Genomic DNA, 15,465 nt, shown 5'->3' on the forward strand with positions numbered 1-15,465 from the left:
CATAGCCGACGCGTAAGTCCACTGGGCATTAGATGTTTTCTTGATTTGAACCCATTGCTTTGTTGATAGTATTTGCATTAGAGTGTTCATTTAGAGTCTATCCTCTGTCATGTCCCCTCAACCGCTGTATTCAGGCAGTTGCTTTTTCTCGGTGTTTCCACTCCCATAGTTTATCCTTTGCTTATGAATGGTGTTTTTTTTCTCCTGGATCCCTGAAAGTTGTTCAGGGACATTACACCGCCCCTAATGGAGAAGTCCATTACGTTCGATTATACCACAGTGTATTAGTCTCTGTGTACAATGTTCTCCTGGTTCTGCTCCTCTCGCTCTGCATCACTTCCTGGAGGTTGTTCCAGTCTCCATGGAACTTCTCCACTTTATTATTCCTTTGAGCACAATAGTATTCCATCACCAACATATACCACAGTTTGTTCAGCCATTCCCCAATTGATGGGCATCCCCTCGTTTTCCAGTTTTGGGCCACCACAAAGAGCGCAGCTATGAATATTTTTGTACAAGTCTTTGTGTCCATTATCTCTTTGGGGTACAGACCCAGCAGTGCTATGGCTGGGTCAAAGGGTAGATATTCTTTTGTCGCCCTTTGGGCATAGTTCCAAATTGCCCTCCAGAATGGTTGGATCAGTTCACAACTCCACCAGCAATGAATTAATGTCCCTACTTTGCCACATCCCCTCCAGCATTCATTACTTTCCTTTGCTGTTATGTTAGCCAATCTGCTAGGTGTGAGGTGATACCTCAGAGTTGTTTTGATTTGCATCTCTCTGATTATAAGAGATGTAGAACACTTCTTCATGTGCTTGTTAATAGTTTTGATTTCTTTATCTGAGAACTGCCTATCCATTTCCCTTGCCCATTTATCAATTGGAGAATGGCTTGATTTTTTGTACAATTGATTTAGCTCATTATAAATATGAGTAATTAAACCTTTGTCAGAGGTTTCTATGAAGATTTTTTCCCAATTTGTTGTTTCCCTTCTGATTTTAGTTATATTGGTTTTGTTTGTACAAAAGCTTTTTAGTTTGATGTAGTCAAAATTATTTATTTTACATTTTGTGATTCTTTCTATATCTTGCTTGGTTTTAAAGCCTTTCCCCTCCCAAAGGTCTGACATGTATACTATTCTGTGTTTACCCAATTTACTTATGGTTTCCTTCTTTATGTTTAAGTCACTCACCCATTTTGAATTTATCTTGGTGTAGGGTGTGAGGTGTTGATCTATTCCTAGTCTCTCCCACACTGTCTTCCAATTTTCCCAGCAGTTTTTATCGAATAGTGGATTTTTGTCCCAAAAGCTGGGATCTTTGGGTTTATCGTATACTGTCTTGCTGAGGTCGTTTTCCCCCAGTCTATTCCACTGATCTTCCTTTCTGTTTCTTAGCCAGTACCAAATTGTTTTGATGACTGCTGCTTTGTAATATAGTTTGAGGTCTGGGACTGCAAGGCCCCCATCATATGTGTTTTTTTTCATTATTTCCCTGGATATCCTTGATCTTTTGTTCTTCCAAATGAACTTTGTTATGGTTTTTTCTAAATCAGTGAAGAAGTATTTTGGTAGTTCAATGGGTATGGCACTAAATAGATAAATAAGTTTGGGTAGGATGGTCATTTTTATTATATTGGCTCGTCCTATCCATGAGCAGTTAATGTTTTTCCAATTGTTCAAGTCTAGTTTTAGTTGTGTGGCGAGTGTTTTGTAGTTGTGTTCATATAGTTCCTGTGTTTGTCTTGGGAGATAGATTCCTAGGTATTTTATTTTGTCTAAGGTGATTTTGAATGGGATTTCTCTTTCTAGTTCTTGCTGCTGAGCTGTGTTGGAGATATATAGAAAAGCTGATGATTTATGTGGGTTTATTTTGTATCCTGCAACTTTGCTAAAGTTGTTGATTATTTCAATTAGCTTTTTGGTTGAATCTCTAGGATTCTTTAAGTAGACCATCATGTCATCCGCAAAGAGTGATAACTTGGTCTCCTCCTTGCCTATTCTGATGCCTTCAATTTCTTTATCTTCTCTAATTGCTACTGCTAGTGTTTCTAGCACAATGTCAAATAGTAGAGGTGATAATGGGCATCCTTGTTTCACTCCTGATCTTATTGGGAATGCATCTAGTTTATCCCCATTGCAGATGATATTAGCTGTTGGTTTTAGATATATACTGTTTATTATTTTTAGGAATGACCCTTCTATTCCTATGCTTTCTAGTGTTTTTAATAGGAATGGGTGTTGTATTTTATCAAAGGCTTTTTCTGCATCTATTGAGATAATCATGTGGTTCTTGCTAGTTTGCTTGTTGATGTAGTCAATTATGTGGATGGTTTTCCTAATGTTGAACCAGCCCTGCATCCCTGGTATGAATCCTACTTGATCATGGTGAATGATCCTTCTGATCACTTGCTGGAGTCTTTTTGCTAGTATCCTATTTAAAATTTTTGCATCTATATTCATTAGGGAGATTGGTCTATAGTTTTCTTTCTCTGTTTTTGACCTGCCTGGTTTTGGAATCAGTACCATGTTTGTGTCGTAAAAGGAGTTTGGTAGAACTCCCTCTTTGCTTATTATGTCAAATAGTTTGTATAGTATTGGGGTTAACTGTTCTCTGAATGTTTGATAGAATTCACAGGTGAATCCATCAGGCCCTGGGGATTTTTTCTTAGGAAGTTCTTTGATGGCTTGATGGATTTCAATTTCTGATATGGGATTATTTAAGAATTCTATTTCCTCTTCTGTTAGTCTAGGCAGTTTGTATTTTTGTATATATTCATCCATTTCTCCTAAATTGGTGTATTTATTGCCATATAATTGGGCAAAGTAATTTCTAATGATTGCCTTAATTTCCTCCTCATTGGAGGTGCTGTCCCCCTTTTCATCTTTAATGCTGTGAATTTGCTTTTCTTCCTTCCTTTTTTTAATTAGATTGACCAGTACTTTGTCTATTTTGTTTGTTTTTTCAAAGTACCAGCTTCTTGTCTTATTTATTAAATCAATAGTTCTATCACTTTCGATTTTATTAATTTCTCCCTTAATTTTTAGGATTTCTAATTTGGTTTTCTGCTGGGGGTTTTTAATTTGATCGCTTTCGAGTTTTTTCAATTGCATTTCCAATTGATTGATCTCTGCTCTCCCTTGTTTGTTAATATGAGCTTTCAGGGATATGATTTTGCCTCTAATTACCGCTTTGGCTGCATCCCAAAAGGTTTGAAAGGATGTTTCGCCATTGTCATTTTCCTTGATGAAATTATTAATTGTTTCTATGATTTCTTCTTTAGCTAAACGGTTTTGGAGTATCATATTGTTTAATTTCCAATTGGTTTTAGATTTGGTTTTCCATGTACCATTACTAATCATTATTTTTATTGCCTTGTGATCTGAGAAGGCTGCATTCATTATTTCTGCTTTTTTGCATTTGTGTGCTATGTTTCTGTGACCTAATGTATGGTCAATTTTTGTGAATGTGCCATGTGGTGCTGAGAAGAAGGTGTATTCCTTTTTATCCCTATTTATTTTTCTCCATATGTCTATTAATTCTAATTTTTCTAAGATTTCATTCACTTCTTTTACCTCTTTCTTATTTATTTTTTGATTTGATTTATCTAAATTTGATAATGGTTGGTTTAAGTCTCCCACTAGTATGGTTTTATTGTCTATTTCTTCCTTCAATTCTCCTAGTTTCTCCATTAGAAATTTGGGTGCTATATTATTTGGTGCATACATGTTGATTAATGTTATTTCCTCATTGTCTAGAGTCCCTTTTAACAAAATATAATTACCTTCCCTATCCCTTTTGATCAGGTCTATTTTTGCATTGGCTTTATCAGATATCATGATTACCACTCCTGCCTTCTTTCTATCAGTTGAGGCCCAGAAGGTCTTACTCCATCCTTTAATTCTGACCTTGTGGGTGTCAACCCGCCTCATGTGTGTTTCTTGAAGACAACATATGGTAGGGTTTTGGATTCTAATCCATTCTGCTATTCGTCTACGTTTTATGGGTGAGTTCATCCCATTCACGTTCAAAGTTATGATTGTCATTTGTGGACTCCCTGGCATTTTGATTGCCTTCCCTAATTCTAACCTTTTCTTCTTCGGCTCTACCTTTTAGTCCAGTGATTTACTTTGAATCAGTCCCCCTTGTCCCCTCCCTTGATGTTTCCCTTTTTAGTCCCTCCCTTTTTGTTCCCTCCCCCTCCCCCCTCTCTTTCCCTCCCTTTTTGTTCTCCCTCCCCCCCTCCCCCCCTTGGTTTTCCCTTCTCCTTACCCTTGTTGGGTAAGATAGAATTCAAGATCCCAATGGATCTGGATGTTTTTCCCTCTCAGAGTTGATTTCCCTGAGATTGAGGTTTAAGTAACCCCCCCCCCCTCTTCCTCTCCTTCTTATAGGAGTTTTCTTCCCCTCCCCTTCCCCTGTGAATCTTTGTGTGAGAACCATTATTCTATTTGGTCTTTCTTTACCCCCTATTTATACATTACATTTTCCCCACATATTAGTATACATAGGTTGATATAAATGTAGTCCTTATAGAAGAGAGTTTGAGTAAAAGAAGATAACATTTTTCCCCTTTCCTTAATATTTACCTTTTCAGGTATTCCTTGCTCTTTGATTTTCGGTATCAAACTTTCCACAGAGCTCTGGTCTTTTCTTTGCAAAAAGTTGGAAGTCTTCTATTTTGTTGAATGCCCATACTTTCCCTTGGAAGTATATAGTCAGTTTTGCTGGGTAGCTGATTCTTGGTTGGAGACCCAGCTCTCTTGCCTTTCTGAAGATCATGTTCCATGCCTTACGATCATTCAGCGTAGAACTTGCAAGGTCTTGTGTGACCCTGATTGGCATTCCTTTATATCTAAATTGTCTTTTTCTGGCTTCCTGTAGGATTTTTTCTTTTGTTTGATAGCTTTGGAATTTGGCAATTACATTCCTGGGAGTTGTCTTTTGGGGGTTTAGTGTAGAAGGTGTTCTGTGAGCTCTGTCAGTGGCTGTATTGCCCCCTTGTTCTAGAATCTCTGGGCAATTTTCTTTGATTATATCTTGTATCACCATGTCCAGTTTGGTGTTTATTTCTGGCTTTTCTGGGAGTCCAATTATTCTTAAATTTTCTCTTCTCCCCCTGTTTTCCAGATCTATCACCTTGTCGGTGAGATATTTTATGTTCTCTTCTAATTTCTTGGTGTTTTGGCTTTGCTTTATTAGTTCTTGCTTTAAAGCCTGGTTTTCTTTTACAGTTTGGTCAAACTGGTTTTGTAGATGCGTGAATTTCTTTTGCATCATTTCCCACTTTTCCTCCCAGAGGGCTTCCATCTTTTTGGTCCTTTCTGATTCAAATTCTTCATGGGCTTGTGGAGAGTTTCTATTTCCTTTGGAAGATTTTGGAGAATTTTCTTGTATATCTTCTTCTATCTGCTCTGTATTTTGTATTTTGGCTCCATAGAATGTGTCCAGAGTCGCCCCTTTCTTCTTATTTTTCTTGGTATTTTGGGGCTTCTGTGCTTCTGTGGAGTTTGTCATCTCTGAACGTGGAGGATTGGCTTTTCTTGTCTTTGTCTGGTGATCAGAGGCTTTAGTCCTGGGCAGATGTTGGTTCTATGAGCGTTCCCTGGGTTAAACTGAATATGCCTCACTGGAACTGGAATGGAAGGGTCGGACCACGAGGCCACACTCTCCCCCTGGCTCGATTTCCGGAAGTTGCCTTCAGAATCCCTGGCCGTGAGGCTGTTTCGTCGGCCTGCGGGGGGATGGGCTGCCGCTTCCCCAAGCTCCGAGAGCACAGACTTTCACTGAGACTTGGATAGCAGGATCCAGCCCGTGAGGCTGTCTTGCCCGCCCTGAGGGTTGCTGTTGTTTTGACCAGCTCTCTGCAGCGGAGGCCCCAGGCAGTAACTTTCACCCGGACCTACCGGCTCTCTGCAGCGGAAGCCCCAGGCAGTAACTTTCACCCGGACTGGGACTTGGGTAGAAGACCCTGAGGGTTGTTGTTCCTCAGACCCTGCTCTCTGAGCCCTGCGCGGCTGCCGCTTCCGGGAGCCTTGGACTCTGCGCTCCTACCCCTGAGGTCCGAGGGATCTCGGGTTCTGGCTTTTAAGGGGAGCCGTACCTTTTGAACCGGGTCCAGGTCCAGGAGGAGGGTTCCCAGGGTCTGTGCTGTTGATCGTTTTGAATTTCGGCGCCTTAGGAGCTTCTAGTTTGAGATCGGTCGGGAAGGGTTTTCCGGAGATCTGAACTTCAGCTTTCTCTAAGCCGCCATCTTAACCGGAAGTCCGCCAAGCTTATTCCTTATAATTATGGAACAATCAATTTTGTGTTATACTTCTTATATATTATTATCATGTGTGATTTTCCTGATTTCTTGCTTCTATTTACTTTGCCTCATCATTTAATAGAAGTCTTCCCATGTTTATCTAAATTCTTCATAATAACCAAATTTTATGGTATAGTATTCTATTCCATTTATGATCAGTTCCCTAATTGATGGGTACCTATTTTCTTTCTAGTTCTTTGCTACCACAGAAGTGCTGTTCATACTTTATTTATTTTTTAATTTTTATTTTTTTATTTGGTCAATTTCAAACATTATTCCTTGGTTACAAAAATCATATTCTATTCCTCCCTCCCCTCCCCCCATCCTTCCCATAGCCGATGCTCAATTCCACTGGGTATTACATGTGTCCTTGATCAGAACCTATTTCCATGCTGTTGATGTTTGCACTAGGATGTTCATTTAGGGTCTGTATCCCCAATCATATCCCCTTCGATCCATGTAATCAAACAGTTGTTTTTCTTCGGTGTTTTTACTCCCATGGTTTTTCCTCTGAATGAGGATAGTGTTCTTTCTCATAGATCCCTCCGGGTTGTTCAGGATCATTGCGTTGCCACTAATGGAGAAGTCCATGACATTCGATTGTACCGCAGTGTATCAGTCTCTGTGTACAACATTCTCCTGGTTTTGCTCCATTCACTCTGCATCAGTTTCTGGAGGTCATTCCATTTCACATGGAATTCCTCCAGTTCATTATTCCTTTGAGCACAATAGTATTCCAACACCAACATATACTACAATTTGTTCAGCCATTCCCCAAATGAAGGGCATCCCCTCATTTTCCAATTTTTGGCCACCACAAAGAACGCAGCTATGACTATTCTTGTACATGTATTTTCCTTATTATCTCTTTGGGGTACAAACCCAGCAGTGCTATGGATGGATCAAAGGGCAGACAGTGTTTTAGCGCCATTTGGCCATAGTTCCAAATTGCCCTCCAGAATGGCTGGATCAATTCACAACTCCACCAGCAATGAATTAATGTCCCGACTTTGCCACATCCCCTCCAGCATTCATTACTTTCCTTTGCTGTCATGTTAGCCAATCTGCTAGGTGTGAGGTGATACCTCAGAGTTCTTTAGATTTGCATCTCTGTGATTACAAGAGATTTAGAACATTTTTTCATGTGTTTATTAATAGTTTTGATTTCTTTGACTGAAAATTGCCTATTCATGTCCCTTGCTCATTTATCAATTGGAGAATGGCTTGATTTTTTGTACAATTGATTTAGATCTTTGTAAATTTGAGTAATTAGACCTTTGTCAGAGGTTTTTGTTATGAAGATTGTTTCCCAATTTGTTACTTCCTTTCTAATTTTGGTTACATTGGTTTTGTTTGTACAAAATCATTTTAATTTGATGTAATCAAAATATTATTTATTTTACATTTTGTGACTTTTTCTAAGTCTTGCTTGGTTTTAAAATCTTTCCTTTCCCAAAGGTCTGACATGTATACTATTCTGTGTTCACCTAATTTACTTATAGTTTCCTTCTTTACATTCAAGTCATTCACCCATTCTGAGTTTATCTTGGTGTAGGATGTGAGATGTTGATTCAAAATTAATCTCTCCCACACTGTCTTCTAATTTTCCCAGCAGTTTTTATCAAATAATGGATTTTGATCCCAAAAGCTGGGTTCTATGGGCTTATCATAGACTGTCTTGCTGAGGTCACTTACCCCAAGTCTATTCCACTGATCCTCCTTCTGTCTCTTAGTACCATGTTGTTTTGATGACCACTGCTTTATAGTATAGTTTGAGATCTGGTACTACAAGACCACCTTCCTTTGCATTTTTTTTCATGATTTCCCTGGATATCCTTGATCATTTGTTCTTCCAAATGAACTTTGTTATGTTTTTTTTCTAATTAAATAAAAAAGTTTTTTGATAGTTCGATGGGTATGGCACTAAATAAGTAAATAAGTTTGGGTAGAATGGTCATTTTTATTATGTTAGCTCGTCCTACCCATGAGCAGTTAATGTTTTTCCAAATTTTTAGATCTAGTTTTATTTGTGTGGAAAGTGCTTTGTACTTGTGTCCATATAGTTCCTGTGTCTGTCTCAGCAGATAGATTCCTAAGTATTTTATATTGTCTAGGGTGATTTTAAATGGAATTTCTCTTTCTAATTCTTGCTGCTGAGATGTGTTGGAGATATATAGAAATGATGATGGCTTATGTGGGTTTATTTTGTATCCTGCAACTTTGCTAAAGTTGTTGATTGTTTTGACTAGCTTTTTGGTTGATTTCTCTAGGATTCTTTAAGTAGACCATCATATCATCCTCAAAGAGTGATAGTGTGGTCTCCTCATTGCCAATTTTCATACCTTCAATTTCTTTTTCTTCTCTAATCACTATAGCTAGTGTTTCTAGTACAATGTTAAATAATAGAGGTGATAATGGGCATCCTTGTTTCACTCCTGATCTTATTGGGAATGCATCTAGTTTATCCCCATTGCAGATGATGTTGGCTGATGGTTTTAGATATATGGTGTTTATTATTTTTAGGAACGACCCTTCTATTCCTATACTTTCTAGTGTTTTCAATAGGAATGGGTGTTGTATTTTATCAAAGACTTTTTCTGCGTCTATTGAGATAATGATGTGATTTTTGTTGGTTTGCATGTTGATATGGTCAATTATGTGGATGGTTATCCTAATATTGAACCATCCTTGCATTCCTGGTATAAATCCCACCTGATTATAGTGAATAACCCTTTTGATGACTTGCTGTAGTCTTTTTGCTGGTATCCTATTTAAGATTTTTGCATCTATGTTCATTAAGGAGATTGGTCTATAATTTTCTTTTTCTGTTTTTGACCTGCCTGGCTTTGAAATCAGAACCATATTTGTGTCATAAAAGGAATTTGGTAGAACTCTCTCTTTGCTTATTATGTCAAATAGTTTGTATAATATTGGGATTAGCTGTTCTTTGAATATTTGATAGAATTCACTTGTGAATCCATCAGGCCCTGGGGATTTTTTTCTCAGAGAGTTCTTTGATGGCTTGTTCAGTTTCTTTTTCTGATATGGGATTATTTAAGAATTGTATTTCTTCTTCTGTTAGTCTAGGCAATTTATATATTTTTGTAAATATTCATCCATATCACCTAGATTGGCATATTTATTGACATATGATTCGGCAAAATAGTTTTTAATGATTGCCTCAATTTCCTCTTCATTGGAGCTGAGGTCTCCCTTTTCATCTATGATACTGTTAATTTGGTTTCTTCTTTGCTTTTTTTTAATTAGATTGACCAGTACTTTGTCTATTTTGTTTGTTTTTTCAAAATACCAACTTCTATTCTTATTTATTAGTTCAATAGTTCTTTCACTTGTGATTTTATTAATTTCTCCCTTAATTTTTAGGATCTCTAATTTAATTTTCTTCTGGGGATTTTTAATTTGTTCGCTTTCAAGTTTTTTGATTTACATGTCCAATTAATTGACCTCTTCTCTCCCCAATTTGTTAATATATGAACTCAGGGATATAAATTTTCCCTTGAGTACAGCTTTGGCTGCATCTTATGAATTTTGAAAGGATGTCTCATCATTGTCATTTTCTTTAATGCAATTATTAATTGTTTCTATGATTTATTATCTGATTTTGGAGAATCATATTATTTAATTTCCAATTAATTTTTGATCCATGTACCCTTACTGATCATTATTTTTATTACATTATGATCTGAAATGGTTGCATTTATTATTTCTGCTTTTCTGTATTTGTTTGCCACGTTTTTATTTCTTAGTACATGGTCAATCTTTGTGAATGTACCATGTGCTGCTGAAAAGGTGTATTCCTTTTTGTCCCTATTTTATTTTTCTCCATATATCTATTAACTCTAATTTTTCCAAGATTTCATTCACATCCTTTACCTCTTTCTTATTTTTTAATTTGATTTATCTAAATTTGATAGTCGTAGGTTTAGGTCTCCCACTAGTATAGTTTTACTATCTATTTCCTCCTTCAATTCCACTAGTTTCTCGTTTAGAAATTTGGATACTATACCATTTGGTGCATACATGTTGAGTACTGATATTTCCTCATTGTCTATATTCCCTTTTATCAGGATGTATTTACTTTTCCCTATCCCTTTTAATCAGATCCATTTTTACTTTGGCTTTGTCAGATATCATGATTGCAACTGCTACCTTCTTTTTATCAGTTGAGGCCCAATAGGTTTTGCTCCAACCTTTAATTCTACCCACTTTAATATCTACCCACCTCAGGTGTATTTCTTGTAGTCAGCATATGGTAAGATTTTGGATTCTAATCCACTCTCCTGTTTGTTTTCATTTTGTGGGTGAGTTAATCCCATTCACGTTCAAAGTTATGATTTCACTTGTGTTTTCCTCAGCATTTTGATATCCTCTCCTAGTTCTGTCCTTCTTTTGCTATATCCTTTAAAACCAGCAGTTTACTTTTAATCATTCCCCCTAATCCCCTCCCTTAATATGCTTCCCTTTCTGGCCTCTCCCTTTTTGTTCCCTTCTTGTTTTTTTAGGGTCTGTTAAGTTCCTTCCCCCTCTCTTTCCCTACCTTTTTTGTGCTCCCTCCACCCTACGTCCCTTAGTTTTCCCTTCTCACTTTCCCTGTAGGATAAAATAGAATTCCAGACCCCAGTGGATATAGATGCTCTTCCGTCTCAGAATTGATTTCACTGAGAGTAAAGTTTAAGTATTACCTATTAGCACTCTCTTCCTCTACTTCTTATAAGAATATCCTTCCCCTCCCCTTCTGATGTGTATCTTTGTGTGATAAAGATTATCGTATTTATTTTATTTCTTCAAGTATCTGTTGGTGCCATCTTCGATTCCCTCCCTCCCTTTTTTTGCATATCATCCTATAGCACATATTACCCCAATCTCTTCCTGTGAATGATTCTTCTAATTACTATAATAGTGAATATAATTTGTGAGAGTTACAAATAACATTTCCCCCATATATTAATATATATAATTTGATCTAATTATAGTCCTTAAAGAAGAAAGTTTGAATAAAAAAATTTTTTCCCCTTTTCCCTCTCTTTCTTATTTATCTTTTCATGTTTCTCTTGATCTTTGTGTTTAGATATCAAACTTTACACTTAGTTCTGGTCTTTTCTTTACAAATACTTGGGAATCTTCTATTTTGTTGAATGCCCATACTTAGTTTTGATGGATAGGTGATCCTTGGTTGAGTACCCAATTCTCTTGCCTTTCTGAATATCATGTTCCAAGCCTTGCAATCCTTTAGTGTGGAGGCTGCCAGGTCTTGTGTGATCCTGATTGGTGCTCCTTGATATCTGAATTGTCTCTTTTTGGCTTCTTGTAAAATTTTCTCCTTAGCATGAAAGCTCTTGAATTTGGCAATTACATTCCTGGGAGTTGTCTTTTGAGGATTTAGTGTAGAGGGTTTTCTATGAACTCTTTCATTGTATGTTTTGCCCCCTTGTTGGAGAACATCAGGGCGGTTTTCTTGGATGATTTCTTGTAGTATGATGTCAAGATTTCTGTTTATTTCTGGATTTTCAGGTAGACCAATGATTCTCAAATTGTCTCTCCTTGCTGTTTTCCTGATCTGTCATCTTCTCAGTGAGATATTTTATGTTTTCTTCTATTTTTTCAGTCTTTTGACTTTTCTTTATTAATTCTTGTTGTTTTTCAAGATCGTTGGCTTCCAGTTGCCTAATTCTGGTCTTTAATGACTGCTTTTCCTTTTCATTTTGGTCTATCCTGCTTTTCCTGGCTTCTAGCTGTTTCTCCATTTGGGAATTCTTGTCCTTTAAACTGTCATTTTCTTTTTGAACTATTTCCCACTTTTTTGCCAGAAGGCTTCCATCTTTTTGATGAGCTCCAATTTAAATTCTTCAAGAGCTTGTGGACAATTTCTATTTTTTTGGAAGGTTTTGGTGAATATGTTTGAATTTCCTCCTCTATTTCCTCTGTAGCCTGGGTTTTTCTCCATAAAAATTTTCCAGGGTCAACCCCTTCTTCCTTTTTTTCTTGGAGGGAGGTTGTTGTTCCTGGGCACAATTTGCCATCACTGTAGAGGTTTTTCATTCCCTTTGTAGTCAGAAATCTAAGTGAGATGGGCAAGCTCTCTGTGTATGGAGTTAAGGAGCAAGAATTTTGGCTGAAGCAAGCAAAACAGCTTTTACTATTTGCTGCCCTTCCCTGTGCCCTTCCTAAGAGCTCCCATGGTCTGCACTCTTCAGCCTGCTGGGGTTTCAGGTGTAGCTGCCCTCAGAGGTAGGTCTTTGGTGGTCTTAGCTCCCGAGGACCTAGATGTGCCCCTCACTCACTCACTGATTCTGGTGCCTGCTTGCTGTTAAATTTAAAATTAGTTTCTCTTCTAAAAGTATTATATTTTTATGAGGTTTTTAAAGATTAAGAAATAAAGAAAATACAAAATAAGAAAGCAAGTGCCTAGGAGGGCCGAAAGGCCCATTCAGTTTCACTTACACTACATCTTGAGAGACGTGTGTGCTTGGTAGCAGAAGCAGGGAGAGAGTGGGAAGGGCCATACAGTTCATTTAAATACCCCTTTTTCTCTGGCCCAGTTGAGAATTCTGGGGAAGTTACAAGGCGTTTTGGGAAGTGGCCAAGGACTCCTGGGAATTGAAGTCTGTAAAAAATAGACTCGAACTCTGGACTTCAATCCCCAGAAGTCCTTGCTCCACTTTCCCAGAATGCTTTGAAGCCCATATGAAAAAAAACAGCCTTTCTATTTTGACTTTGTAAATTATCACATAGAGGATAGATGGACTTCAGGACTGGTTATAATTGTATAACAACCTTTGGAAATTTTAATGTGCTAAATATCTCAAATGATTTTAAGGGTTTTTGATTTTTGAAATTTTTTAACAATCTCTGGTCATTTTTGCCAGCCCCTACCACGAGGTAAGGATAATTCTAGCTGAAGTGAAATACATTTTATAACCCCCAACCTTCCCGCATTTCTAAATATGTGAATGGAAGTTGGGGCAGTTAATCTTTAGGCATTTGTATCCCTAAAAAGCCTCCAAAAAAAGGAGCATCTCTCATTTATACTCTTCAGCTTACTACTTTACTTGCACCAGAATGATATATAGATTTCTTGATTATGTTCTTAACCCAAGATGAGTTTTACCTTGTTTAAAAAAAAATATATATATATATATATATGTTTATTACCAAGGTTGAAAGATTTGCTACGTTTGTAAAAACTGTGACAAATATCCATCAATTCATAGGTTTTTAAAATGCCATACAGCAACTTATGTGAAATGTGAAAGTGTGTTTGTTTGCTATTGTAATTGATTGGGCTATTGAGAATTTTGGGGATATTGATATCTACATATTTATACTATTGTTCTTTATTTTAAAAATGAAAAATTGTTACCTTGTTCAATTCATTTGCCTCATACTTACAGTTACATGGCCAGATATTAAGAGGAAATGGATTTCATTTTTGGTGAGAAAGCCTTGTATTTTATATTTTCTTAGCTGACAGAGTGTCAATGATTATAAGCTACATTTTTGAATTTTTAATAGCACTTTTATTATTATATTTTTCTTGTATGTGCAATATACTTTTTCAGTTTTTTTTATTTTTTTCTCTCTTTTTTATATTTGAAGCACATGTCACCAGTATTAAGATTTTCTTTAACCTTTTGATTTTTCAGTACTACAAGTCTAAGATACATTTGCCAATGCATACCCCAAAAAAGCTTGTGACTATAAAAATGATGCCACTAATTATTTAAAAAATTATGGGACTTTGCTTAATGATTCTGTCTGATTCCAGGACAAGATATACACATCAGAGCCTTTGCACAGAGCCAAAGAAAAGCCAATCCAGGATGTATTGATGCACTTCCAGGCCAATACAAAGGTCTTGATCCTAGTGTGAAGACTCGAGGTTACTGTGTTTAACATTGTTAGACATAGGCTTTCCTTGTGTCCACACTCACTCTGAAAATACTCACAGACGAGTATCCCCAAACTTGGCTTCTATAATCTGGTCCCCTGTTCTGCCTTCCATAGTGTGGTACCTTCTATAGTCCTGGCTATTGACTGGTGTGACAAGGAAATCACTTTAAAAGACTGATATATATTAATTTAAGGTCGCCAAGGAATTCAGCTATGTATTTCCTAAATGAAAACTCAAGTCAGCAGTCAACCTTTTATGGAGTTTAATTACAAACAGGAGGAAGAAAGGTATTAGAGATAGAGAGAGAGAGGGAGAGAGAAAGGGGAGAGGAGGGAATAGGGCTTAAATACCCCTTCTGTTTAGGCTGGGCCAAAAGGCCCAAGCCCTTAGATAGCTGAGGCAAAGAAAAGAGATCAGTCCCTATCACTCACATGACCAAAATGGAGAAACAGTCTCAGGGGCCTCCACCTCCAGCTTCCTTCAGAGCAAGCTTCTCAGAGCACAACCTCTCCAACCAACCCCTCTCTAGTCCTCAGACCCCGCTATCTTTAAGGACACCATCCAAGTTCCCTCCCCTCAGTTCTCACATCTACCAATCACTGTCCATGTCTTCCCTGTGCCAATGGTGGCTCTACCTTAACCCAGGACTGCCCAGAGGTCTGTGGCTTTGCACATGTCTGTTGAAAGTCATATTCTCAAATAATTAAATCTTGATCCTTTGCTACAGCCCTTCCTAAATCCTGTTACCCTGAGTAGGGTGGAGATTGGAATAATTAAATTTTGATCTATGCTGCAGCCCTTCCTAAATCCTGTTAGGACTGAGTAGGGTGGAGATTGTAATTTCCAAGACCTGGTTCTGTCATTCCAAGTATCTCTATTGTATCAATTCTAAAATCAATCATGACTCAAAGAACTTCCTGTTCTATGCTTAAGCATAGGTCAAAGCCCTTTCTATTGTTCAGCAAAAGGTTTCTTTCCTAAAGTAATCTTAAGAAGGGAGGAGGAGGAACCTCCCTTGCCAACGGGGTTCACATTCCAATGGTGAAATTTCCAACATTCAGAAGTCTAAGAAATTTTAAGATTTACACTGGGTAAATGCATCATTGCTTAGATCATTTTAATTGGGCCCTGATTCAAGGACCTGTTATAGATTTATTTTTCTTTTTACTTGGAATTTTTACACATAAGACTTTGATAGTCTATATTTTCATCCAGAAATTTTTTTTTGGATTTTTCTGATATCT

Source organism: Monodelphis domestica, chromosome X, assembly GCF_027887165.1.
Source record: "Monodelphis domestica isolate mMonDom1 chromosome X, mMonDom1.pri, whole genome shotgun sequence".
Taxonomy (NCBI): domain Eukaryota; kingdom Metazoa; phylum Chordata; class Mammalia; order Didelphimorphia; family Didelphidae; genus Monodelphis; species Monodelphis domestica.